Source organism: Pseudophryne corroboree, chromosome 4 (assembly GCF_028390025.1).
Source record: "Pseudophryne corroboree isolate aPseCor3 chromosome 4, aPseCor3.hap2, whole genome shotgun sequence".
NCBI classification, from domain to species: domain Eukaryota; kingdom Metazoa; phylum Chordata; class Amphibia; order Anura; family Myobatrachidae; genus Pseudophryne; species Pseudophryne corroboree.
In genome coordinates, this window is record NC_086447.1 from 460,632,545 (window position 1) to 460,659,942 (window position 27,398).

General features: G+C 48.2%; 1 protein-coding gene and 1 long non-coding RNA gene across 4 annotated transcripts in view; one reads left to right on the forward strand and one right to left on the reverse strand.

Annotated features, from left to right (window-relative positions):
* The window catches only part of GPR63 (G protein-coupled receptor 63), a 92,857-nt gene that overhangs the window by 38,902 nt on the left and 26,557 nt on the right, over positions 1 to 27,398 (reverse strand). Inside the window, exon 1 of one of the 3 annotated variants that reach the window (XM_063917015.1) lies at positions 23,309 to 23,428. The exons of 1 other annotated variant lie outside the window; for it this stretch is intronic. The gene's annotated coding sequence lies outside the window, so the exon portion shown is untranslated. Of the gene's footprint in view, positions 1 to 22,472; positions 23,287 to 23,308; positions 23,429 to 27,398 lie in introns of those variants that run through there. One more of the 3 variants, XM_063917013.1, reaches the window with a different exon arrangement.
* Positions 23,007 to 27,398, forward strand: part of LOC134909766 (uncharacterized) — a 90,113-nt gene continuing 85,721 nt past the window's right edge. Inside the window, exon 1 of the long non-coding RNA XR_010176023.1 lies at positions 23,007 to 23,098. This is a non-coding gene — a long non-coding RNA (uncharacterized LOC134909766). The remainder of the gene's footprint in view (positions 23,099 to 27,398) is intronic.

A 27,398-nucleotide genomic window follows, 5' to 3' on the forward strand; every position in this document is an offset into this window, starting at 1 on the left:
ACTCCAGCCGTCCTGGAAACATATATTTTCAGGGCCCTGACAACGTCTAGCAACTTGGAGTCCTCCAAATCCTTAGTAGCCGCAGGCACCACAATAGGCTGGTTCAGGTGAAACGCTGACACCACCTTAGGGAGAAACTGGGGACGGGTCCTCAATTCTGCCCTATCCATATGAAAAATCAGATAAGGGCTTTTACATGATAAAGCCGCCAATTCTGACACTCGCCTGGCTGATGCCAGGGCCAATAACATGACCACTTTCCACGTGAGATATTTCAGATCCACGGTTTTTAGTGGCTCAAACCAATGTGATTTCAAGAAATTCAACATCACGTTGAGATCCCACGGTGCCACAGGAGGCACAAATGGGGGCTGAATATGCAGCACTCCTTTCACAAATGTCTGAACTTCAGGTACTGAAGCTAGTTCCTTTTGAAAGAAAATCGACAGAGCCGAGATCTGTACTTTAATGGAGCCTAGTTTTAGGCCCATATTCACTCCTGCTTGCAGGAAATGCAGAAATCGACCCAGTTGAAATTCCTCTGTTGGGGCCTTTTTGGCCTCGCACCATGCAACATATTTCCGCCATATGCGGTGATAATGTTTTGCCGTAACATCTTTCCTGGCTTTAATAAGCGTAGGAATGACTTCCTCCGGAATGCCCTTTTCCTTCAGGATCCGGCGTTCAACCGCCATGCCGTCAAACGCAGCCGCGGTAAGTCTTGGAACAGACAGGGGCCCTGCTGTAGCAGGTCCTGTCTGAGCGGCAGGGACCAAGGGTCCTCTGAGATCATCTCTTGAAGTTCCGGGTACCACGCTCTTCTTGGCCAATCCGGAACCACGAGAATTGTGTTTACTCCTCGCTTTCTTATTATTCTCAGTACCTTTGGTATGAGAGGTAGAGGACCGGTACACCCACGGTGTCACTAGGGCGTCCACCGCTATCGCCTGAGGGTCTCTTGACCTGGCGCAATACTTCTCTAGTTTTTTGTTTATGCGGGACGCCATCATGTCCACCTGTGGACGACCCCATTGATTTACAATCATTTGGAAGACTTCTGGATGAAGTCCCCACTCTCCCGGGTGGAGGTCGTGCCTGCTGAGAAAGTCTGCTTCCCAGTTGTCCACTCCCGGGATGAACACTGCTGACAGTGCTAGTACATGATTCTCCGCCCATCTGAGAATTTTTGTGGCTTCTGCCATCGCCGTCCTGCTTCTTGTGCCGCCCTGTCGATTCACATGGGCGACTGCCGTGATGTTGTCTGACTGGATCAGCACCGGCTGGTGTAGGAGCAGGGATTTTGCTTGACTTAGGGCATTGTAAATGGCCCTTAGTTCCAGAATATTTATGTGAAGGGCAGTCTCCTGACTTGACCATAGTCCCTGGAAATTTCTTCCCTTTGTGACTGCCCTCCAGCCTCGTAGGCTGGCATCCGTGGTCACCAGGACCCAGTCCTGTATGCCGAATCTGCGGCCCTCCAGAAGATGAGCACTGTTCAGCCACCACAGAAGAGACACCCTGGTTCGTGGAGACAGGGTTATTAAACGATGCATCTGAAGATGCGATCCGGACCACTTGTCCAACAGGTTCCACTGAAAGATTCTGGCATGGAACCTGCCGAATGGAATTGCTTCGTAGGAAGCTACCATCTTTCCCAGGACTCGCGTGCAGTGATGTACCGATACCTGTTTTGGTTTTAGGAGGTCTCTGACCAGAGAAGACAACTCCCTGGCTTTCTCCTCCGGGAGAAACACTTTTTTCTGGGCCGTGTCCAGAATCATTCCCAGGAACATTAGACGTGTCGTGGGGACCAGCTGTGACTTTGGGATATTCAGAATCCAACCGTGCTGGCTCAGCACTTCCTGAGATAGTGCTACTCCCACTAACAACTGTTCCTTGGATCGTGCCTTTATTAGGAGATCGTCCAAGTATGGGATAATTAAAACTCCCTTTTTTCGAAGGAGTATCATCATTTCCGCCATAACCTTGGTAAATACCCTCGGTGCCGTGGAGAGTCCAAATGGCAGCGTCTGGAATTGGTAATGGCAATCCTGTACCACAAATCTGAGGTACTCCTGGTGAGAATTGTAAATGGGGACATGTAGGTAAGCATCCTTGATGTCCAGGGATACCATGTAATCCCCCTCGTCCAGGCTTGCAATAACCGCCCTGAGCGATTCCATCTTGAACTTGAATTTTTTTATGTATGTGTTCAAGGACTTCAAATTTAGAATGGGTCTCACCGAACCGTCCGGTTTCGGTACCACAAATAGTGTGGAATAGTAACCCCGGCCTTGTTGGAGTAGGGGTACCTTGATTATCACCTGCTGGGAATACAGCTTGTGAATTGCCGCTAGCACTGCCTCCCTGTCTGAGGGAGCAATCGGCAAGGCGGATTTTAGGAAACGGCGGGGTGGAATCGCCTCGAATTCCAGCCTGTATCCTTGAGATACTATTTGAAGGATCCAGGGATCCACCTGTGAGCGAACCCACTGATCGCTGAAATTCCTGAGGCGGGCCCCCACCGTACCCGGCTCCGCTTGTGAAGCCCCACCGTCATGCGGCGGACTTGGAAGAGGAAGCGGGGGAGGACTTTTGTTCCTGGGAACCTGCTGTTTGCTGCAGCCTTTTTCCCCTGCCTCTGCCTCTTGACAGAAAAGACCCTCCTTTTCCCCGCTTATTTTTCTGGGATCGAAAGGACTGAACCTGATAAAATGGCGCCTTCTTAGGCTGCGAGGGGACATGGGGTAAAAATGCTGACTTCCCAGACGTTGCTGTGGAAACTAGGTCGGAGAGACCATCCCCAAATAATTCCTCCCCTTTATAAGGCAAAACTTCCATGTGCCTTTTGGAATCTGCATCTCCAGTCCACTGGCGAGTCCATAAGCATCTCCTAGCAGAGATAGATAGTGCACTTACTTTAGATGCCAGCCGGCAGATTTCCCTCTGTGCATCTCTCATGTATAAGACTGAGTCTTTTATATGGTCAATTGTTAACAGGATCGTGTCTCTGTCTAGTGTGTCAATATTTTCTGACAGGTTATCTGACCATGCAGCGGCAGCACTGCACATCCAAGCTGACGCAATTGCTGGTCTGAGTATAATGCCTGAGTGTGTATATACAGACTTCAGGATCGCCTCCTGCCTTCTATCAGCAGGTTCCTTAAGGGCGGCCGTATCCTGGGATGGTAGTGCCACCTTTTTTGACAAACGTGTGAGCGCTTTATCCACCCTCGGGGGTGTTTCCCAACGTAACCTATCCTCTGGCGGGAAAGGGAACGCCATTAGTAATTTCTTAGGAATCACCAATTTCTTATCAGGGGAAGCCCACGCTTCTTCACACACTTCATTTAATTCATCTGACGGGGGAAAAACTACAGGTAGTTTTTTCTCCCCAAACATAATACCCTTTTTTGTGGTACCTGGATGTAAATCAGAAATATTTAACACCTCTTTCATTGCCTCAATCATGCAGCGAATGGCCTTAACGGGCATTAAATTTGACTCATCGTCGTCGACACTGGCGTCAGTATCCGTGTCGACATCTACTTGTGCCACCTGAGATAACGGGCGTTTTAGAGCCCCTGATGACTTTTGAGACCCTTGGACCGGCACGAGCTGAAGACTCGGCTGTCCCACAGTCGGCATGTCGTCAAATTTTTTATGTAAGGAGTCTATACGTGCACTCATTTCTTGCCATAATACCATCCACTCAGGTGTCTGCCCCGCAGGGGGTGACATCTCTGCTAAAGGCATCTGCTCTCCCTCCACATCATTATCCTCCTCAAACACGTCGACACAGCCGTACCGACACACTCCACACACACAGGGAATGCTCAAATAGAGGACAGGACCCACAAAAGCCCTTTGGGGGGACAGAGTAAGAGTATGCCAGCACACACCAGAGCGCTATATATATACAGGGACTAACTGAGTTATGTCCGTAATAGCTGCTTATACTGTATACAATGCCAATTTAGTGCCCCCCCTCTCTTTTTCCCTCTTACTGTATTGTAGAAATGCAGGGAAGAGCCAGGGAGCTTCCTTCCAGCCGAGCTGTGAGGGAAAAATGGCGCCAGTGTGCTGAGGAGATAGGCTCCGCCCCTTTTTCGCGGCCTATTCTCCCGCTTATTTTGGGATTCTGGCAGGGGTATTTACCTCATATATAGCCCCAGGGGCTATATATTGAGGTATTTTAGCCAGCCAAGGTGTTTTTATTGCTGCCTCAGAGCGCCCCCCCCCAGCGCTCTGCACCCTCAGTGACCGGAGTGTGAAGTGTGTATGAGGAGCAATGGCGCACAGCTGCAGTGCTGTGCGCTACCTTGGTGAAGACAGGACGTCTTCATGCCGCCGATTTTCCGGACCATCTTCCTGCTTCTGGCTCTGTAAGGGGGACGGCGGCGCGGCTCCGGGACCGAACATCAAGGCTGGGCCTGCGGTCGATCCCTCTGGAGCTAATGGTGTCCAGTAGCCTAAGAAGCCCAATCCGGCTGCAAGCAGGCGAGTTCGCTTCTTCTCCCCTTAGTCCCTCGCTGCAGTGAGCCTGTTGCCAGCAGGTCTCACTGAAAAAAACAAATTCTAAGACTATAACTTTCTAAGAGCTCAGGAGAGCCCCTAGTGTGCATCCAACCTCGGCCGGGCACGAAATCTAACTGAGGCTTGGAGGAGGGTCATAGTGGGAGGAGCCAGTGCACACCAGGTAGTCTAAGATCTTTCTAGAGTGCCCAGCCTCCTTCGGAGCCCGCTATTCCCCATGGTCCTTACGGAGTTCCCAGCATCCACTAGGACGTTAGAGAAAAAAGATTTACCTAAATTATTACCCCGTAGTCATCACATATTATGCCATTCTTCAATATGCCCCATCACATTGCACCAGTCAGTGGTATCATCCCCTCCACTAGCTGCTTAAAACAAACCAGTTTGTTTAGAGTTCACAGGATAGCACACCATTACTGTTATCACAGCTGCACCTCCGTATTCACTGGTAACTCTGGTTTCATGACCAGGGCTTCCTATATGGGAATACATATGTTTTGCCGGCAGACGGAATTCCAGCAGCGAGGCATCAAGACCCCTCACCACAGGTTATATTCCCGCTAGGTTGGTGGCATGAACCCACCAACTGAGTGGGAATAACCTGCGGTGGTCAGGATTCTGGCTGTTGGCATTTCACCGCCTGTCAAGATTCAGACGTTGGTCTCCTGATCGCCAGGATCCCAACAGCCGGTATTATAACTGCATCCCCCTATATGAATGTGACAGCAGATTATGTTAGAACCCTGTCAGAACAATTTAACAGATAACAGCAGATGCACTGTAATTAATTGAAGCAGTTATCTGTATATGGGCCCTCATTCCGAGTTGTTCGCTCGGTATTTTTCATCGCATCGCAGTGAGAATTCTCTTAGTGCGCATGCGTAATGTTCGCACTGCGCATGCGTCAAGTAACTTTACTAAGAAGAAAGTAATTTTACTCACGGCTTTTTCGTCGCTCCGGAGAACGCATTGTGATTGACAGGAAATGGGTGTTACTGGGCGGATGTACGGCGTTTTAGGGGCGTGTGGCAGGAAACGCTACCGTTTCCGGAAAAAACGCAGGCGTGTCTGGAGAAACGGTGGGAGTGCTTGGGCGAACGCTGGGTGTGTTTATGACGTCAGCCGGGACCGAAAAGCACTGAATTGATCGCACAGGCAGAGTAAGTCTGGAGTTACTCAGAAACTGCTAACTCGGTTTTGATCGCAATATTGCGAATACATCGGTCGCACATTTAAGATGTTTAGATTCACTCCCAGTAGGCGGCGGCTTAGCGTGTGTAACTCTGCTATAATCGCCTTGCGAGCGAACAACTCGGAATGAGGGCCATGGTTTCTAGTGGATGTGACAGGTAGTGTAAATAAATTGAAAAGTTGAGAACTCCTTTAACATAACATATGCATCTAGTCCCACCTTTAGTATAATTAACTATAAGTAACTGATTCAAACATTTAGGCAACTCCAATATTTATTAAACTTTCAGATGTTTAATGATATGCTCAAAAGCCATACTGTGCAAGGGCAGATCATGTGATGTTGCTTGCAATGCCCCAAAAGCCAGAGCATGATTAGCAAGGGGAGTGTTCCAGAAAATGGGGGCCCTGTTTTCTGGGTGTGCTGAAGCCAATGGCTGAGTCCTTGGTTGCAGCATCACTGGCCCCAGCAGCGTGAGCAACCTGAGGGTTACTCAGTGTCCGATGTTCACATTGGACATCTGCAGTGGATCTGAGAAGCTGGCAGTGCAATTCATTCACTTAACAGCTGTCCCCCCCCCCCCTCAAATAACACTTTTTTATTATTATTTAATAGACTTGTGCAGAATGGATATCCTCCATAACAGACAGGGGAGCAACGAGGCAGCACCAATGGGTGGGTAACAACGTAACCCATCCGTACTCCAACGCACTCCTGACTATGGGCCTAATTCAGATCTGGGGCTACGTTTTTTGCATCCCTACGATCACGTAGTCGCCGCCTACAGGGGGAGGGGGTAATCGCTGTGCAGGGGTACGATCGCATGTGCCGGAGAGCTGCACAAACAGAAGTTTGTGCAGTCTCTGCACAGCCCAGGACTTACTCTTCCAGTGCGATGATCGGGGCCGGAGCGGACGTCAGAAACCCACCCTTCAAACGCCTGGTCCCTCCTGCGTTTCTCTGGACACTCCTTAAAAACGGTCAGTTGCCAACCACAAAAGGCCTCTTCTTGTCAGTCACCGTGCGATCGCTTTTCTCGCAACATCCCGTCGCTGCGGACCGACGCGCCTGTGCATTGCGGTGCATACGCAGTTCAGACCTAATCGCAGGCTGTACGAAAATGCAGCCTAGCAATCAGGTCTGAATTAGGCCCTATGGCCATATCCCATTTTTGCCAGGCAAGTGGCTGACACATGTATTGTGGTTTTTGCATAATTGCATAAAGACAGCTGTGCCATTAGCATCCACCTCTGAATCAGCCCCTAAGTCAATCAGCTGCAGCAACACCTATAACATCAATTACTTTGCTTCACTTTCTCACCCAAGACCAAGGAAAAAACTATTCTGATATCAACATTGCTTTGATCTACCCCAGTGAAGTGTAGTTTAATTGATAACAAAATAAATATTTGTGTATGTTCGTTTGCAGATTTTAATGGAATTGCTGGAAAGAAATAATAATACACATTTAAAGAACAGTAAAATAAGCATCTGTATTCGTGAAAAGATTGATTCACTTCAGTTTTGTTCATTCACCCACTCATGTTCCCAGTACTGGTTAATAGCATTTCACTTATAATTAGTGGTATTTTTAGTTTCTTTGCTAGAAACAGTTTGCGCATGTACAGAAAAAGTATATTACTAAAAATTAATTTGTATACAAATATGAAATCTATGTGGTACATGCAGTGTAGTATAGCATATAGGGTATGTAGTGTAGTGGTGAAGTGCAGTGTATACGGGCATGTAAGTGTGGTGTAGTGAAGCATTTATGGGATGTAGTGTAGTGATGCAGTGCAGCGTATAAGAGTATGTAGTGTAGTGATGCTGTGCAGCGAATGGGGTGTCTTGTGTAATGATATAGGAGGTCATTCCGAGTTGTTCGCTCGGTAAAAATCTTCGCATCGCAGCGATTTTCCGCTTAATGCGCATGCGCAATGTCCGCACTGCGACTGCGCCAAGTAAATTTGCTATGCACTTAGGAATTTTACTCACGGCATTTTCATCGTTCTGGCGATCGTAATGTGATTGACAGGAAATGGGTGTTACTGGGCGGAAACAGGCCGTTTTATGGGCGTGTGGGAAAAAACGCTACCGTTTCCGGAAAAAACGCAGGAGTGGCCGGAGAAACGGGGGAGTGTCTGGGCGAACGCTGGGTGTGTTTGTGACGTCAAACCAGGAACGACAAGCAGTGAAATGATCGCAGATGCCGAGTAAGTGTGGAGCTACTCAGAAACTGCTACGAGGTGTGTAATCGCAATATTGCGAATACATCGTTCGCAATTTTAAGATGCTAAGATTCACTCGGAATGAGGGCCATAGTTCAGTGATGTAGTGCAATATAGAGAGACACACAAGGGACATGTAGTAGAACACGCTCCTGGGGGGCCATGTGACAGAAAGGTGGGGGTGCCAAATTCCTTGCCTAGTTTCAGCCCTGATTATTAATCTAATGTCAGACTGGAACAGCAAATAGCTGATGAATGAATGTATATATATATATATATATATATATATATAAAAATAAGATTTTACTTACCGATAAATCTATTTCTCATAGTCCGTAGTGGATGCTGGGGACTCCGTCAGGACCATGGGGATTAGCGGCTCCGCAGGAGACAGGGCACAAAAATAAAGCTTTAGGATCAGGTGGTGTGCACTGGCTCCTCCCCCTATGACCCTCCTCCAAGCCTCAGTTAGGATACTGTGCCCGGACGAGCGTACAGAATAAGGAAGGATTTTGAATCCCGGGTAAGACTCATACCAGCCACACCAATCACACCGTACAACTTGTGATCTGAACCCAGTTAACAGTATGACAACGTAGGAGCCTCTGAACAGACGGCTCACAACAAGAACAACCCGATTTTTTTGTAACAATAACTATGTACAAGTATTGCAGACAATCCGCACTTGGGATGGGCGCCCAGCATCCACTACGGACTACGAGAAATAGATTTATCGGTAAGTAAAATCTTATTTTCTCTAACGTCCTAGTGGATGCTGGGGACTCCGTCAGGACCATGGGGATTATACCAAAGCTCCCAAACGGGCGGGAGAGTGCGGATGACTCTGCAGCACCGAATGAGAGAACTCCAGGTCCTCTTTAGCCAGGGTATCAAATTTGTAGAATTTTACAAACGTGTTCTCCCCCGACCACGTAGCTGCTCGGCAGAGTTGTAATGCCGAGACCCCTCGGGCAGCCGCCCAAGATGAGCCCACCTTCCTTGTGGAATGGGCCTTGACAGATTTAGGCTGTGGCAGGCCTGCCACAGAATGTGCAAGTTGAATTGTGCTACAAATCCAACGAGCAATCGTCTGCTTAGAAGCAGGAGCACCCAGCTTGTTGGGTGCATACAGTATAAACAGCGAGTCAGATTTTCTGACTCCAGCCGTCCTTGAAATATATATTTTCAATGCCCTGACAACGTCCAGCAACTTGGAATCCTCCAAATCGCTAGTAGCCGCAGGCACCACAATAGGCTGGTTCAGGTGAAACGCTGACACCACCTTAGGCAGAAAATGAGGACGCGTCCGCAGTTCTGCCCTGTCCGAATGGAAAATCAGATATGGGCTTTTATACGATAAAGCCGCCAATTCTGACACTCTCCTGGCTGAAGCCAGAGCCAGTAGCATGGTTACTTTCCATGTAAGATATTTCAAATCCGCCGATTTGAGTGGCTCAAACCAATGGGATTTGAGAAAATCCAAAACTACATTAAGGTCCCACGGAGCCACTGGGGGCACAACCGGGGGCTGTATATGTAGTACTCCTTTTACAAAAGTCTGGACTTCAGGAACTGAAGCCAATTCTTTCTGGAAGAAAATCGACAGGGCCGAAATTTGAACCTTAATGGACCCCAACTTGAGGCCCATAGACAATCCTGTTTGCAGGAAATGTAGGAATCGACCCAATTGAAATTCCTCCGTGGGGGCCTTCCTGGCCTCACACCACGCAACATATTTTCTCCAAATGCGGTGATAATGTTGTGCAGTCACCTCCTTCCTGGCTTTAACCAGTGTAGGAATGACCTCTTCTGGAATGCCTTTTTCCCTTAGAATTCGGCGTTCAACCGCCACGCCGTCAAACGCAGCCGCGGTAAGTCTTGGAATAGACACGGTCCCTGCTGAATCAGGTCCCGTCTTAGAGGTAGAGGCCACGGATTTTCCGTGAGCATCTCCTGAAGTTCCGGGTACCAAGTTCTTCTTGGCCAATCCGGAGCCACGAGTATCGTTCTTACTCCCCTTTGCCGTATAATTCTCAGTACTTTGGGTATGAGAGGCAGAGGAGGAAACACATACACTGACTGGAACACCCACGGTGTTACCAGAGCGTCCACAGCTATTGCCTGAGGGTCTCTTGACCTGGCGCAATACCTGTCCAGTTTTTTGTTGAGGCGAGACGCCATCATATCCACCTTTGGTTTTTCCCAACGGTTCACAATCATGTGGAAGACTTCTGGATGAAGTCCCCACTCTCCCGGGTGTAGATCGTGTCTGCTGAGGAAGTCTGCTTCCCAGTTGTCCACTCCCGGAATGAACACTGCTGACAGTGCTATCACATGATCTTCCGCCCAGCGAAGAATCCTTGCAGCTTCTGCCATTGCTCTCCTGCTTCTTGTGCCGCCCTGTCTGTTTACGTGGGCGACTGCCGTGATGTTGTCTGACTGGATCAACACCGGCTGACCCTGAAGCAGGGGTTTTGCCAGGCTTAGAGCATTGTAAATCGCTCTTAGCTCCAGTATATTTATGTGAAGAGACATCTCCAGGCTTGACCATACTCCCTGGAAGTTTCTTCCCTGTGTGACCGCTCCCCAGCCTCTCAGACTGGCATCCGTGGTCACCAGGACCCAGTCCTGTATGCCGAATCTGCGGCCTTCTAACAGATGAGCACTCTGCAACCACCACAGAAGAGACACCCTTGTCCGTGGCGATAAGGTTATCCGCTGATGCATCTGCAGATGCGATCCGGACCATTTGTCCAGCAGATCCCACTGAAAAGTTAGTGCGTGGAATCTGCCGAATGGGATTGCTTCGTAAGAAGCCACCATCTTTCCCAGGACTCTTGTGCATTGATGCACAGACACTTTTCCTGGTTTTAGGAGGTTCCTGACAAGTTCGGATAACTCCTTGGCTTTCTCCTCCGGAAGAAACACCTTTTTCTGAACCGTGTCCAGAATCATTCCCAGGAACAGCAGACGTGTTGTCGGGGTCAACTGAGATTTTGGGAAATTCAGAATCCACCCGTGTTGTTGCAGCACTACTTGGGTTAGTGCTACTCCGTCCTCCAGCTGTTCTCTGGACCTTGCCCTTATCAGGAGATCGTCCAAGTAAGGGATAATTAATACGCCTCTTCTTCGCAGAAGAATCATCATTTCGGCCATTACCTTGGTAAAGACCCGAGGTGCCGTGGACAATCCAAACGGCAGCGTCTGAAACTGATAATGACAGTTTTGCACCACGAACCTGAGGTACCCTTGATGTGAAGGGCAAATTGGGACATGCAGGTAAGCATCTTTTATGTCCAGGGACACCATAAAGTCCCCTTCTTCCAGATTCGCTATCACTGCTCTGAGTGATTCCATCTTGAACTTGAATTTTTGTATGTACAGGTTCAAAGATTTCAGATTTAGAATAGGTCTTACCGAGCCGTCCGGCTTCGGTACCACAAATAGCGTGGAGTAATACCCCTTTCCCTGTTGTAGGAGGGGTACCTTGACTATCACCTGCTGAGAAAACAGCTTGTGAATGGATTCCAATACCGTCGCCCTGTCTGAGGGAGACGTTGGCAAAGCAGACTTTAGGAACCGGCGAGGGGGAGACTTCTCGAATTCCAACCTGTAACCCTGAGATACTACCTGCAGGATCCAGGGGTCCACCTGTGAGCAAGCCCACTGCGTGCTGAAATTCTTGAGTCGACCCCCCCACCGCTCCTGAGTCCGCTTGTAAAGCCCCAGCGTCATGCTGAGGGCTTTGCAGAACCCGTGGAGGGCTTCTGTTCCTGGGAAGGGGCTGCTTGCTGCCCTCTCTTACCCTTTCCTCTGCCTCGGGGCAGATATGACTGTCCTTTTGCCCGCTTGTTCTTATAGGACCGAAAGGACTGCGGTTGAAAAGACGGTGTCTTTTTCTGTTGGGAGGGGGTCTGAGGTAAAAAGGTGGATTTCCCGGCAGTTGCCGTGGCCACCAAATCCGATAGACCGACGCCAAATAATTCCTCCCCTTTATACGGCAATACTTCCATATGCCGTTTGGAATCCGCATCACCTGACCACTGTCGTGTCCATAAACTTCTTCTGGCAGATATGGACATCGCACTTACTCTCGATGCCAGAGTGCAAATATCCCTCTGAGCATCTCGCATATAAAGAAAAGCATCCTTTAATTGCTCTAAAGTCTGTAAAATACTGTCCCTATCCAGGGTATCAATATTTTCAGTCAGGGAATCCGACCAGACCACTCCAGCACTGCACATCCAGGCTGAGGCGATGGCTGGTCGCAGTATAACACCAGTATGTGTGTATATACTTTTTAGAGTAGTTTCCAGCCTCCTATCAGCTGGATCCTTGAGGGCGGCCGTATCAGGAGACGGTAACGCCACTTGTTTTGATAAGCGTGTGAGCGCCTTATCCACCTTAGGGGGTGTTTCCCAGCGCGCCCTAACCTCTGGCGGGAAAGGGTATAATGCCAATAACTTTTTAGAAATTAGCCCTTTTCTATCTGGGTTAACCCACGCTTCATCACATACATCATTCAATTCCTCTGATTCAGGAAAAACTACAGGTAGTTTTTTCACCCCCCACATAATACCCCTTTTTGTGGTACTTGTAGTATCAGAGATATGCAAAGTCTCCTTCATTGCCGTGATCATATAACGTGTGGCCCTACTGGAAAATACGTTTGTTTCTTCACCGTCGACACTAGATTCAGTGTCCGTGTCTGGGTCTGTATCGACCGACTGAGGTAAAGGGCGTTTTACAGCCCCTGACGGTGTCTGAGACGCCTGGGCAGGTACCAACTGGTTTGACGGCCGTCTCATGTCGTCAACTGATTTTTGTAATGTGCTGACATTATCACGTAATTCCATAAACAAAGCCATCCATTCCGGTGTCGGCTCCCTAGGGGGTGACATCACCATTACCGGCAATTGCTCTGCCTCCACACCAACATCGTCCTCATACATGTCGACACACACGTACCGACACACAGCAGACACACAGGGAATGCTCTATTGAAGACAGGACCCCACTAGCCCTTTGGGGAGACAGAGGGAGAGTTTGCCAGCACACACCCAAGCGCTATAATATATATGGGAACAACCCTATATAAGTGTTGTATCCTTATAGCAGCTTAAATATATTAATATCGCCAAAAAAAGTGCCCCCCCTCTCTGTTTTACCCTGTTTCTGTAGTGCAGTGCAGGGGAGAGTCCTGGGAGCCTTCCTCACAGCGGAGCTGAGCAGGAAAATGGCGCTGTGTGCTGAGGAGAATAAGCCCCGCCCCCTATTTCGGCGGGCTCTTCTCCGGAATCTGTGAGATCTGGCAGGGGTTAAATACATCCATATAGCCTCAAAGGGCTATATGTGATGTATTTTTAGCCATAAAAAGGTATTATATATTGCTGCCCAGGGCGCCCCCCCAACGCCCTGCACCCTCCGTGACCGCTGTGTGAAGTGTGCTGACAACAATGGCGCACAGCTGCAGTGCTGTGCGCTACCTCAGGAAGACTGAAGAGTCTTCTGCCGCCTGCTTCTGGACCTCTTCCATCTTCGGCATCTGCAAGGGGGGTCGGCGGCGCGGCTCCGGGACGAACCCCAGGGTGAGACCTGTGTTCCGACTCCCTCTGGAGCTAATGGTGTCCAGTAGCCTAAGAAGCCAATCCATCCTGCACGCAGGTGAGTTCACTTCTCTCCCCTAAGTCCCTCGATGCAGTGAGCCTGTTGCCAGCAGGACTCACTGAAAATAAAAAACCTAAAAACTTTTTCTAAGCAGCTCTTTAGGAGAGCCACCTAGATTGCACCCTGCTCGGACGGGCACAAAAACCTAACTGAGGCTTGGAGGAGGGTCATAGGGGGAGGAGCCAGTGCACACCACCTGATCCTAAAGCTTTATTTTTGTGCCCTGTCTCCTGCGGAGCCGCTAATCCCCATGGTCCTGACGGACTCCCCAGCATCCACTAGGACGTTAGAGAAATAAGAATTTACTCACCGGTAATTCTATTTCTCGTAGTCCGTAGTGGATGCTGGGGACTCCGTAAGGACCATGGGGAATAGACGGCTCCGCAGGAGACTGGGCACATCTAAAGAAAGATTTAGGTCTATCTGGTGTGCACTGGCTCCTCTCCCTATGACCCTCCTCCAAGCCTCAGTTAGGACACTGTGCCCGGAAGAGCTGACACAATGAGGAAGGATTTTGAATCCCGGGTAAGACTCATACCAGCCACACCAATCACACCGTATAACTCGTGATAGGAACCCCGGTTAACAGTATGATAACAACGGAGCCTCTGAACAGATGGCTCGCAATAACAACCCGATTTGTGTAACAATAACTATTTACAAGTATTGCAGACAATCTGCACTTGGCACATGCGCCCGCATCTTCTGCAGGGTGAGGGGCAGAGAATGCGATCGCCTCTGCCTGTCAATCAGCAGAGGCGTTCACAAGACACGCTCCGTTTCCAGGGAGGAGACGGAGCGTTGCGGGGGCGGAGCTGGACAAATAGGGGGCGGTGCGGCACAAACAGGGGCGTCGGGGGTGTGATCGCGGTGGCTGTGTAATGTCACACGAAGCCCCCGCCATCGGGAAGAGGTTCTCTCTATTTCTCCAGTGGGGCTGATTCAATTGTGCGTTTTTTGGGAGCTAATATTGCCACCCACTGTAATTCATGCCCATTCTGTCCTGCCTGATATTATCAGGGGCGATTCAGTTGTTTAATAAGGGGCGTCTATTTATTCTGTCTGCTGTTTCTGCGGTTATCACATCTGTTCAGACAGAATAAGGGTTCATGTGGGCATTTTACACAGGTGCAGCAGTATATACTGCTGGAAATTTGGTGAGATTTGATAAGAGATATGCAGACAAGGTAGGCAGGGGAGGCATTTTACTCCAAAGTTTTGACTGTAAAAATGATTAGAATAATACAAAGAAGATATCTTTGTATGTTTCATATACTTTATATAGTGAAAACTCTGGCACATACATTACCATGACAAGTAAAGGCGCTGCGCTACTTCACCGCATGTCACTGGTAAGTTGTAGCAACGAACCAGGCATTTGCCCCTAATTCTGCAAATATTCTACCCAGCCATTATAAAAATTGGACTTCATGCAAAAGCTTTTAATAACGCTTAAATATAAAATATCTCCTATATATTAGCCCATATCTGTGACTTTGTGCCTCATTTGCTAACGCTGGGTGGAGTCACAACGCTGGGCGGAGTTAGTCAAATGAGTCAAATGAGCCGGTAAGTGAGCCAATCAAAAGTCGCGGTCCAGCAGCCAATCAGGTGCCACCACTGCCGGTCCACGAGCTCCGATTGGCTGACGGCCGGCACCATATTAAAAATGAAGGGAGAAGGAGGAGTGCCAGTGACTGCCCAGGCCCGGGCACTCTGTGAGCTACCGAAAATAGTACGGTGAGTTATGGGTTGAAGATCACTGCTCTATACAATGCACATCTTCTAGGAGCATAACATTCCTTTGCTGTGGCCCTGGGAAAAGACTGAACTAAAGGAAAGACTACAGGCATTTTGTCAATCACCAATATGACTGTAGTTCCGAGTTTTTCACGGTCCTCCAGGCACCCTAATGTTTCAGGTTTTGAAGATGTCCATAGCTCAGCACAGACGGTTAAATCAAATTGACTGAGTTACTAATTAAGTCACCTGTGGCCAAACATGGACATACTTAAAACCTGGAATGTTAGGGTGCCTTGAGTACCATGTTTGGGTACCTCTGTGATAGTTGATAATATACATAATATTTCAAACATACAATAATTCATCTTTAAAAAGTGGAATTAAAAACTTAGAATGCCAGCAAATAATTAAAATGAAGTCACATTGTTGACATTCAGAATGCTGACACTAACATACTGTAAAAATGGTTCAGAACGTCATAATGTAATACGTTGACATTATGAACATAAGCGTCAGATTAGGTGGCAGTTAGGGTAAAATAGTACCTTCGACTTTCTCAATGTCAACATATGGAACATGTCGATATTATGTCAGTGTTAACATTGAGACCCTGTCAAAATTCTGATATGTCAAACTCGTATATCACACCAAAGGATGTACTAAGTTATACCGACGGTCGGGATCCCGGCGCCCAGCATACCGGCACCGGGATCCCGACTGGCAGAATGCCGGCAGAGGGGCGAGCGCAAAACAGCCCCTTGCGGGCTCGCTGCGCTCACCACGCTACGAGCACGGTGGTGTGCTACGCGTGCCACGCTATTTATTCTCCCTCCAGGGGTGTCGTGGACACCCCAAAAGGGAGAATAGTTGTCAGTATGGCTGCTGTTGGGATCCCGGTGCTGGTATGCTGAGCACCGGGATCCCGACAGCCGGCATATCGAATGCCTCCCTACACCAAAATTAAAATGTACTGTAATCATTTTAGCGTTGTAACGTATTGGGTATATCCCCAGCACATTAGATTGCCCGCCCCCCCCCCCCCCCCCCCCCCAAAGTACTTACATGCTTATGAAGTGAACAGAGGGTCATATGACATCAAGCATGCACGTTACAGAATAGCATTGGAGAACAAGCATGCAGTGTACAAAGACTATGGAAAGCATACAGCCTACATGGGGCCTAATTCAGATCTGATCGCAGCAGCACATTTGTTAGCTAATGGGCAAAACCATGTGCACTGCAGGGGGGCAGATATAACATGTGCAGAGAGAGTTAGAGTTGGGTGGGTTATATTGTTTCTGTGCAGGGTAAATAGTGGCTGCTTTATTTTTACAATGCAATTTAGATTTCAGTTTGGACACACCCCACCCAAATCTAAAGGCCCATATAGACGGGCCGATGCGGGGAGAGATGTGTGCTGAGCGAACCGCTTAGCATACATCTCTCTTGCCGCTCAGCACAGAGCGATCTGTGCTGAGTGTGCGGGGGGAGACGGGGGGGCGCTCACTTCATCCAGCGGGTGAAGTGAGCGACACGCTAGATTGGCCTGCGTGGCAGGCCAATCTAGCACCAGCGATAGCGATGCGCTATCGCTGTAAGGGCTACACACGGAGCGATCAGGCTTATATTCTAAGCAATCTAGTCAGATTGCTTAGAATATCGCTCCGTGAGTACCCCCCTTAACTCTCCCTGCGCGTTATATCTGACCTTCCTGCAGTGCACATGGGGGGTCATTCAGACCTGATCGCTGCTGTGCGATTTCGCACAGCGGGCGATCAGGTCCAAACTGTGCGTGCGTATGCACCACAATCCACATGCGCGTCAAACGGGAACAAAGCGGATCGCCGCTCAGTGATGGGTTTGTGCGACGGATACGTTTGCACGGGCGATCGCAAGAAGACTGACAGGAAGAAGCCATTTGTGGGTGTCAACTGACCGTTTTCAGGGAGTGTCTGGAAAAACGCAGGCGTGTCCCAGCATTTCCAGGGAGGGTTCCTGACATCAAATCCGGTCCCGGACAGACTGATGTGATCGCAGAGGCTGAGTAAGTCCTGGGCTGCATGGAGACTGCACAAAATCAGTTTGTACAGACCTGCTACACATGCGTTTGCACACTTGCACAGCTAAAATACACTCCCCCTGTAGGCTGTGACTATCTGCTCGCAGCAGTGCAAAAAACGCTCGCTAGCAATCAAGTCTGAATGACCCCCATGGTTTTGCCCATTAGCTAACATATTTGCTGCTGCGATTAGATCTGAATTAGGCCCATAGTACAGAAATAGGCACGCTATGCTCTAACTCAGCAACAACAATCAGTCCCCAGAGCTCCTTCTGTTATAACCATATATCTCTCTACCAACAAGATGACATGGAGACATCACACACAACACTAAGCACAACCAACAGATAACGAAACAGACTGCCATCTGACTAAACATGCAGGGTACACAGCTTAGCCTCGTGATCAACATAGAAAGCAGATATTGCAGGGTCAGCAAGTGCCTATTATTATATTTGTAAGATATCACACAGAAAAATACCAATTTTGTGGGATACTCACAAATATTAATTATCTCCGGCATTTATGTACAGGGGACCATAGCAGATCCCCCATATGTTGCATCCATAACTTGGTCCCAGTAGATGGGGTTAGCCGTTGCAGCTTATGGCTTATACTGGGAAAGGGATCTGTAGGCTCCCTCCCTGGCACACCCTACTTGCGCATGTGTGGTCAGCAGACCACACATGCTCCGTAGTGCACGCAATGCCTGAAGGAGAAGTGAACGGATCGCATTAGGGCCCTCATTCCAAGTTGTTCGCTCGCTAGCTGCTTTTAGCAGCAGTGCAAACGCTAAGCCGTCACCCTCTGGGAGTGTATCTTAGCTTAGCAGAAGTGCGAACGAAAGGATCGCAGTGCTGCTACAAAAAAAAAAAAGATTGTGCAGTTTCTGAGTAGCTCGAGACTTACTCCTAGCTAGCGATCACTTCAGTCTATTTAGTTCCTGTTTTGACGTCACAAACACGCCCTGCGTTCGGCCAGCCACACCTACTACGTTTCCATAGCCACTCCTGCGTTTTTATCCGACACGCCTGCGTTTTTACACACACTCCCCAAAAATGGTCAGTTACCTCCCAGAAACACCCACTTCCTGTCAATCACTCTGCGGCCAGCAGTGCGATTGAAAACCGTTGCTAGAGCTTGTGTGAAACTGCATCAGCTTTTGTGAAAGTACGTCGCGCGTGCGCATTGCGCCCCATACGCATGCGCAGAAGTGCCGATTTTTTGCCTGATCGCTGCACTGCGAACGAAAGTAGCTAGCGATCAACTCGGAATGACCACCTAGGTGTGCTCTGTATTCAGATATACTTTTATGCATTCACTGCTGTAATATGCATGGCTATTTGAGTTACTGAAAAATGGTTCCGGTATGAATAGTCGACAATGTTAAGGTTGACAGTCATTAGGTCGACCACTATTGGTCGACATTGACATGGTAGACATGTACAAATGGTCGACACATGAAAAGGTCGAAATGGATTTTTGAACTGTTTTTGGTGTCATTTTTTCCGTAACATGACCAGGAACCCCAATTAGTGTACCGCTTTGTTCGCCATGCTGCGGGCAAGGTTCCCAATCGTAGTCCACGTGGATGGTAAAGTATGAAAAAGTTAAAAATCTATTATTTTTTTTTAAAAAGCCATGTCGACAGTTTCACGTGTCGACCATTTGTCCATGTCGACCATGTCAATGTCGACCAATAGTGTTCGACCTAATGAGTGTCGACCTTAACACTGTCGACCATCTGAACGAATACCCTGAAAAACTTACTATTATTATTGTTACCAGTTATTTATATAGCGCACACATATTCCGTAGCGCTTTACAGAGAATATTTGCCCATTCACATCAGTCCCTGCCCCAGTGGAGCTTACAATCTATATTCACTATCACATGTACACACAGACACATTCACGCAAGGGTTAATTTTGTTGGGAGCCAATTAAACTACCAGTATATTATTGGACTGTGGGAGGAAACCGGAGTACCCGGAGGAAACCCACGCAAGTACGGGGAGAATATACAAACTCCACACAGTTAGGGCCATGGTAGGAATCAAACCCATGACCCCAGTGCTGAGGCAGTAATGCTAACCATTACACCATCCGTACTGCCCTATGTGCTTGAACCAGTTGTGCCAATCTCCCCTAAACAATTTTTTATCACAAGACTAACAATCACTGGATATCTTCTATTTAGCGCACTATTCTCTAAATTTTAGACAGTTGTGCGAGGTAATTCCAGGAGTTTTTGAGATACTCTAGTGTCATTCCATGTCAGTTCACCCAGACATGACACATTGCACACTTGATACTACCACATAGCTACTAACCCATGTAAAAAAGGTCTTGTCTAGGCCTCACAGTTTTTGAGATATAGGGGGTCAAAGTTTAAAAAATTGCTGGGAAATGCCACTCCTGATGCTCTGTTTTTTTGTGAGGCGTATCTGGAAAAAAATTCACATCGTAGTGCCTGAAATACGGATCACTTTGAAATTTGATCAGACAGTTGGCAAACTGATTGCATCCCATAAATACATATAGTAATTTTGGACTTGAGGAGCCTGCACACTGCACACACGGTGTGTCAAGCATCTGGTTTATCTTTTATTGCTCCTCTCCCTGATGTCACATCGAGATAATACATACCTCAGTTTCTTTCTACGTTACTAAGCTACAGATGTGTCCTCCCTCATCGTTGCTGCAGTCACGTTAAACAGCCCTTCTAGTCGCGCATATTTATGGGCGCATTTAATAACGCAGAGCTTCTTTTTGTGCATCTTTTCCACTAAAATTTATCTAATTCACATCATTATGTGAATAAGATGCACAAGCAGACTCTGCGGTTTAAAATGATATGCGTCATGCCTATATTCTGCTTGTGACTGTGGATGTATTTGCATACGAAATGCTACATTACAATGTTTTCCTGGAAATCACTGTAACGTAGCATTTCATATGCAGATACAGCTACAGTATGCAAATTTTCCGGGACAAAAGATGCCCGACATTAGCAGCACTGTCGGGTCACTCACGCCAGGCATCTCACAGTTGAGCATTGAGGCTAGATGTATGAGGACACATACTAACAAAAAGTGATGAATTTGATTTTGAGGTATGTGCATATACTGCATTGTAAAATATAAAAAGAAAATGGTTTAAATCTTTACCTTGCTTTACAAATTGGTGGTTATTCTAAATGAATAGTTTCCTCTCATCCCTTTTCTACTGCAATATACACAGTTACTGACTTGGGTGTCTGGCCATCTGCAGTAGGGATGACCATCAACAGTTAATAACCAACAATGGCTGATGACTGTGCCATCGTTGGTGGAGATCCAATGGTTCTCCACCATCGATGTCACAGAGCTCCGCAATGGTGTTTCTTTTCTTTCTCCTTGGTGCCAGGTCATGGAGCCTAGTTCTGCTCCTGACACGATACACGAACCCCTGTCCTCACCTCTGATTGGCCCACTGTCCATTCAGTAATAGAGTAGCGATGACTACTGATGGGACAAACCATCAATGGTTTCATGCCATCGAGGTTAACTTGTCGATGATCATACTTCATCTGCAATGGTGTGCAAACTCAAATCAGCAGTATGTATCATGTTGTGACATATTAGTGTTTATAAAACTTTAGTAATAAAGATACATCATATTACACAGTGTTGTGTGTTGAGGAATCATAATACAAATAAATAACATAAAATTGCATGAAACTGAGGGTAAAAATGGCCCAAGTGTTCTTTTCTAATAAGAAGTGTGGGAAACACTTGTACATCAAGTAGTAGGATCTCCATTGTTGCTGCTGGTGGTTATCATATGTTGACATGTTATGCACATATTAACTAGATTTGTGGATGAACCACATTTTAAGTCACTGACATTCTTTGATCGACATCTGCCGCGTCCATCTGATCTGCGAATGCGCACTGGCAATAGTGCGCACGTGCGACAGTCACCACGTGATCGCATCCCAAGAAGGATGCAATCACATAGTGATTGACAGCTGCGGGTGTCTGGGGGGGCGTGGCATGGTCAGGACAATGCAGGCACGTCCGGACCGTTTTCGGGGGCGGCTGCGTGACATCACACGCAGCCACTTCGAGAGAAAAAAATGGCGTCGGACGGCCTGCCAGCACAGCCAGGATGCGCAAGCAGGGGGTGACTTTGAATTGATGCGTTCGCAACAGGGTGGCGCCATACACATGCTAGGCGGCCTTGCCCTGTGCTGGGTGTCTCCCAGCATGTGAGTAGACTGACGCAGATCTTGCTGCGGGAAGCAAGATCTGCGTCTAACTCTGATTAACCCCTATGACAGGTGAGGCCCTGCCTACCCTGACCGCACATCACTGGTAAATTGTAAGTTATGTTGTAACTTATGCTATTTTAAAGTGGACCCTAGACTACACAAAGTGTGGGCAGCCATTTTATGTATCAGGGAAATTGTTTCCTGGTGCTTCTCTACAGAACATCACACTGCTGACAACTGACATACTGTATGTACTGTACTTGCTTCCCTAAATGGATACAGCACAAGACCTGTCCCTAGATGTAGTGACAGTACCAGCCGTCGCCTCACCTCCTTCCAATATGAACTGCCTTCAGGCCAAGTAATGGTGGGATGCTGTCTGCTGCTGCATTCCCAGCTATGCCAGTCATCTTCGGCACTGGCATCAGCTTGGCTCCTATCACCCTAGATAGTGTCAGACAAATTATGCATAATATGGCCTTAAATTCTGCCCTTGGAGTGGAAGCAAAAGCATCACTCGCTGGATTATTATTATTACCCATCTAACACCAGCCATTATCAAAATCAAGGTATTTTTTGTGAATCCTATGACAGAACTGATTGCACATAAACGTTTCCAACAACAGCACTGCTAGGAGCCGGTAACATAACTCACAAGGAGCCAGCATCTGGCCGGAAGAGGTGTGCAGCAGCTCCCGCTGGCAGAGGAAGACGCGCTGTGTGGGGGTGTAGGACTGTACACAGCTGCACGATGAGAAGGGCCCCCTAGTACATACATGGAACAGGCACTGACCTGGGATTCATCTGCTCCTCAGCCAGCGCTTACAGGGAGATCAGCATTGCACAGTGGTGTCTCTGGCTTCCTTCCTGAGACCGCAGCAAGCACTCTCCCGAGCAGCCGATGCTGCACTCTCCATTCCGCATCCCATTCATCACAACAGCATGGTGCATGTGTCACATGCAGGGCTGGCAGCATCATTCAGCAGCTGTATCAGTGTAGGAAATATATCCATGCTTAGTGCATAAGGAGAAGAGAGAAAGAGACCTCCCTGGCAGCAGCTGCACTGCCTCCAGCACCACTCGCCTCGCCCACCGGCACCGCATTGGCTCGCTGGGTAACAAACTTTCAGCACAGCTTCGCTTAACATAGCTGGCTAGTGGTGACCTGACCATCGGTTGTTTCCGCCATCGATGGCCAATGCCTAACCTACTGTATAGTATAGAAATACAATGATTTGAGTTTTTGCCCATGCGTAATCGGCGTCAGCGCATGCGCAAAGCCATCTGTAATATAACATCGGTGGGTGAGCCCACACAACATCAGCATCTGACCATCGATGGTTGCTAGAGCGTGGATAGGCTACCCAGCAACATCTGCATGGAAACTTAAACTTGACCAGGATTGAGCACATTCCTTAAGTAAGTATTTTAATATTTTGGAAAGCAGTTAGTATCCCTGACACTTTTTACACTATTATTTAGTATCCCTTAGGCTACAGTCTTCATAAACTAAAAGATTGGAATAAAAGCTCTACATTTATGTTTACTTATCTCACACAGCATTAAGCTGTGACTACGTGATCCGGTCACCATACCACTGTTCGAGATGCCGGCAGTCGGAATACCTACGCCAGAATCTTAACACTGATCAGAAAACTGACGCTGGGATCCTGACATGGATCACAATGCAGGCACTGCAGGGGCGCTTAAAGAGAGGCGGAGGCCCGTGTGCTCCCTCCTCCGTTCGGGCCCCCTCCTCTCAGCCGGTAGCGCTGGAGAATCTGAGCACTGGAGTGCTCAGACTCTACTGCACATGCACAGACCACCAGGAAAATGGCACAGCGTCCATTTTCCCAGTGATATCTATACTGTGCATGTGCAGAACACATGAAAGTGGCCGCTGCACCATTTTCACGGTGATTCCACAGCGCTGCTGACGTCGGCGCGGTATTCCAGAGGGTTAAGTATTAAAAAGATAGGATTTTAATTACCTACCGGTAAATCCTTTTCTTATAGTCCGTAGAGGATACTGGGGTCAATTTAGTACCATGGGTTATAGACGGGTCCACTAAGAAATTGATAGTGTGGGCTGGCTTCTCCCTCTATGCCCCTCCTACCAGACTCAGTCTAGGAAACTGTGCCCGAGGAGACGGACATTCTCGAGAGAGGAATTACTATTAAACTTGTGGCGAGATTCACACCAGCTCACACCATCCATAAACAACATGTCGGCTAACATGGCTTTAAACATAGTCATGCCAACCAGCATGCATAACGCACCAGCAACAGCTGTTAACAACTGAGACGGACATACTTTGAGAGAAGGATAGTGGTGAGATTACGAACCAGCACACGCAACAAGAGGAAAGCAAGCTAACCAAACTTGAAAAAAGAACAGCAACAGCTGAACCAACATTACTTAACCAAGTAACATTGCAGGAAGAACAAAGCACTGGGTGGGCGCCCAGTATCCTCTACGGACTACGAGAAACGGATTTACCGGTAGGTAATTAAAATCCTATTTTCTCTTATGTCCTAGAGCAGGCATTCCCAACCACGGTCCTCAAGGCACACTAACAGTGCATGTTTTAGTGATATCCAGGCTTCAGCACAGGTGACTTAATTAGTAGCTCAGTTATTTTTATTTAACCATCTGTGCTGCAGCCTGGATATCACTAAAACCTGCACTGTTGGTGTGCCTAGAGGTCCGTGGTTGGGAATGCCTGTCCTAGAGGATACTGGGGTCCATTTAGTACCATGGGGATGTACCAAAGCTCCCAAACCGGGTGGGAGAGTGCTGAGGTTCCTGCAGAACTGATTGACCAAACTGAAGGTCCTCAGAGGCCAAAGTATCGAACTTGTAGAACTTAGCAAACACGTTCGAACCTGACTAAGTAGCTGCTCGGCAGAGCTGTAAAGCCGAGACACCCCGGGCAGCCACCCAGGAAGAACCCACCGACCTAGTGGAGTGGGCCTGTACAGATTGTGGACATGGCAAACCTGCTGTGGAATAAGCATGCTGGATAGTAAATCTGATCCAGCGTGCAATTGTCTGCTTTGAAACAGGACACCCAATTTTATTGGAATCATAAAGAACAAACAGCGAGTCCGTTTTTCTGTGATGAGCTGTTCTCTTCACACACACCTTCAAAGCCCTCACATTAGCCAAAGACTTTGAAGTAGCAGAAGTGTCGGTGACAACCGGAACCACAATAGGTTGGTTGATGTGAAACACAGACACCACTTTAGGAAGAAATTGCAGACGAGTTCTGAATTCAGCTCTGTCCTCATGGAAAATTAAATAGGGACTTTTAAGAGACAAAGCCCCCAACTCCGACACACATCTTCCTGAAGCCAAGGCCAACAGTCTTCCACCTCCTGTAACGGTTCAAACCAACCCAATTGGAGGAACTGCATCACCACGTTGAGATCCCAAGGTGCCGTGGGAGGCACAAAAGGAGGTTGGATGTGCAGAGCACCTTTCAAGAACGTCTGGACCTCAGGGAGAGAAACCAATTGTTTCTGAAAGAAAATGGACAAGACCGAAATCTAGACTTTTAAGGAGCCCAGATGCAGGCCCACATCCACACCTGCCTGCAGAAAAAGCATGAAACGTCTCAGATTAAGGCCCTCATTCCGAGTTGTTCGCTCGGTAATTTTCTTCGCATCGCAGCGATTTTCCGCTAATTGCGCATGCGCAATGTTTGCACTGCGACTGCGCCAAGTAAATTTGCTATGAAGTTTGGTATTTTACTCACGGCATTACGAGGTTTTTTCTTCGTTCTGGAGATCGGAGTGTGATTGACAGGAAGCGGGTGTTTCTGGGCGGAAACTGGCCGTTTTATGGGAGTGTGTGAAAAAACGCTACCGTTTCTGGGAAAAACGCGGGAGTGGCTGGAGAAACGGAGGAGTGTCTGGGCGAACGCTGGGTGTGTTTGTGACGTCAAACCAGGAACGACAAGCACTGAACTGATCGCACTGGAAGAGTAAGTCTCGAGCTACTCAGAAACTGCACAGAGAAGTCTTTTCACAATATTGCGAATCTTTCGTTCGCAATTTTGATAAGCTAAGATTCACTCCCAGTAGGCGGCGGCTTAGCATGTGCAATGCTGCTAAAAGCAGCTTGCGAGCGAACAACTCGGAATGAGGACCTAAATCCCACCGCAGAATAATTTCTGCTCTCACACCAAGAGACGTATTTTTTCCAAATACGATGGTAATGCTTAGACGTTACCCCCTTCCTTGCTTGGATTATAGTCGGGATAACCTTATTAGGGATCCCTCTCCTGGCTGCAATCAGCCGTTCAACTTCCATGCCGTCAAAAGTAGCCATGGTAGGTCCTGATAGACGAACGGGCCCTGTTGCAGAAGATCCTCGCAAAGAGGTAGAGGCCACGGATCTTTGAGGAGCATCTCCAGAAGGTACGCGTACCAGGCCCTTCTTGGCCAGTCCGGAGCAATGAGTATTGCTTGAACCTTTTCCCTTTTTATTCTCTTTAGAATTCTTGGAATCAGAGGAAGTGGAGGAAACACGTACACCATCTGATAGACCCATGCAGTCGACAGGGCGTCTACCGCCACTGCCTGTGGGTCACTCGACCTGGAACAATACCGCTTGAGCTTCTTGTTGAGCCGAGAATCCATCATGTCGATCTGTGGATATCCCCATCGACTTGTCAAGCACCTGAACACTTCCGGGTGAAGGCTCCACTCCCCCAGGTGTAGGTCGTGTCTGCTGAGGAAGTCAGCTTCCCAGTTGTCTACTCCCAGAATGAAGACCGCTGACAACGCCACAGCATTTCTTTCTGCCCAATGGAGAATTCTTGACACCTCTGACATTGCTGCTCTGCTCTTCGTTCCGCCCTGTCGGTTTATGTACATCACTGCCGTCACATTGTCCAACTGGACCTGAATGCCCCAATCTTGAAGAAGATGTGAGGCCTGCAGAAGGGCATTTATATGGCCCTGAATTCCAGAATGTTGGTTGGAAGAACGACTTTCTGACTTGACCATCTTCCTTGAAACTGCACCCCGAGTGACTGCTCCCCAACCTCTGAGGCTTGCATCAGTGGTTAACAGAATCCAGTTCTGAATTCCGAACCGCCGACCTTTGATGAGGTGAGAAGTCTGTATCCACCACAGAAGGGAGAGCCGGGCTTTTGGCGACAGACGGATCCTCTGGTGCATATGAAGATGCGATCCAGACCATTTGTCCAACAGATCGAGCTGGAAGGGTCTTGCGTGAAACCTTCCATATTGAAGAGCCTCGTAAGAGGCCACCATTTTCCCCAGAAGGCGAATGCACAGATGCACCGACACCCGGGTTGGCTTCAGGACGTCCCGAACCATTGACTGGATCACCAATGCCTTCTCCAATGGAAGGAACACTTTCTGCGACTCCATATCCAGTATCATTCCCAGGAATAGGAGCCTCCTTGTTGACTCTAGGTGAGACTTTGGAAGGTTCAGAATCCACCCGTGATCCTGGAGGAGTTTGGTTGAGAGACCAATGCTGTCCAGCAACCTTTCCCTGGATGGTGCTTTTATCAGGAGATCGTCCAGGTACGGAATTATATTCACTCCCTGGTTGCAGAGTAGAAACATCATCTCTGCCATCACCTTGTTGAACACCCTCGGTGCCGTGGAGAGACCAAAGGGCAGGGCCTGGAACTGGTAGTGACAGTGCTGCCGTGCAAACTGTAGATACGCCTGATGAGGC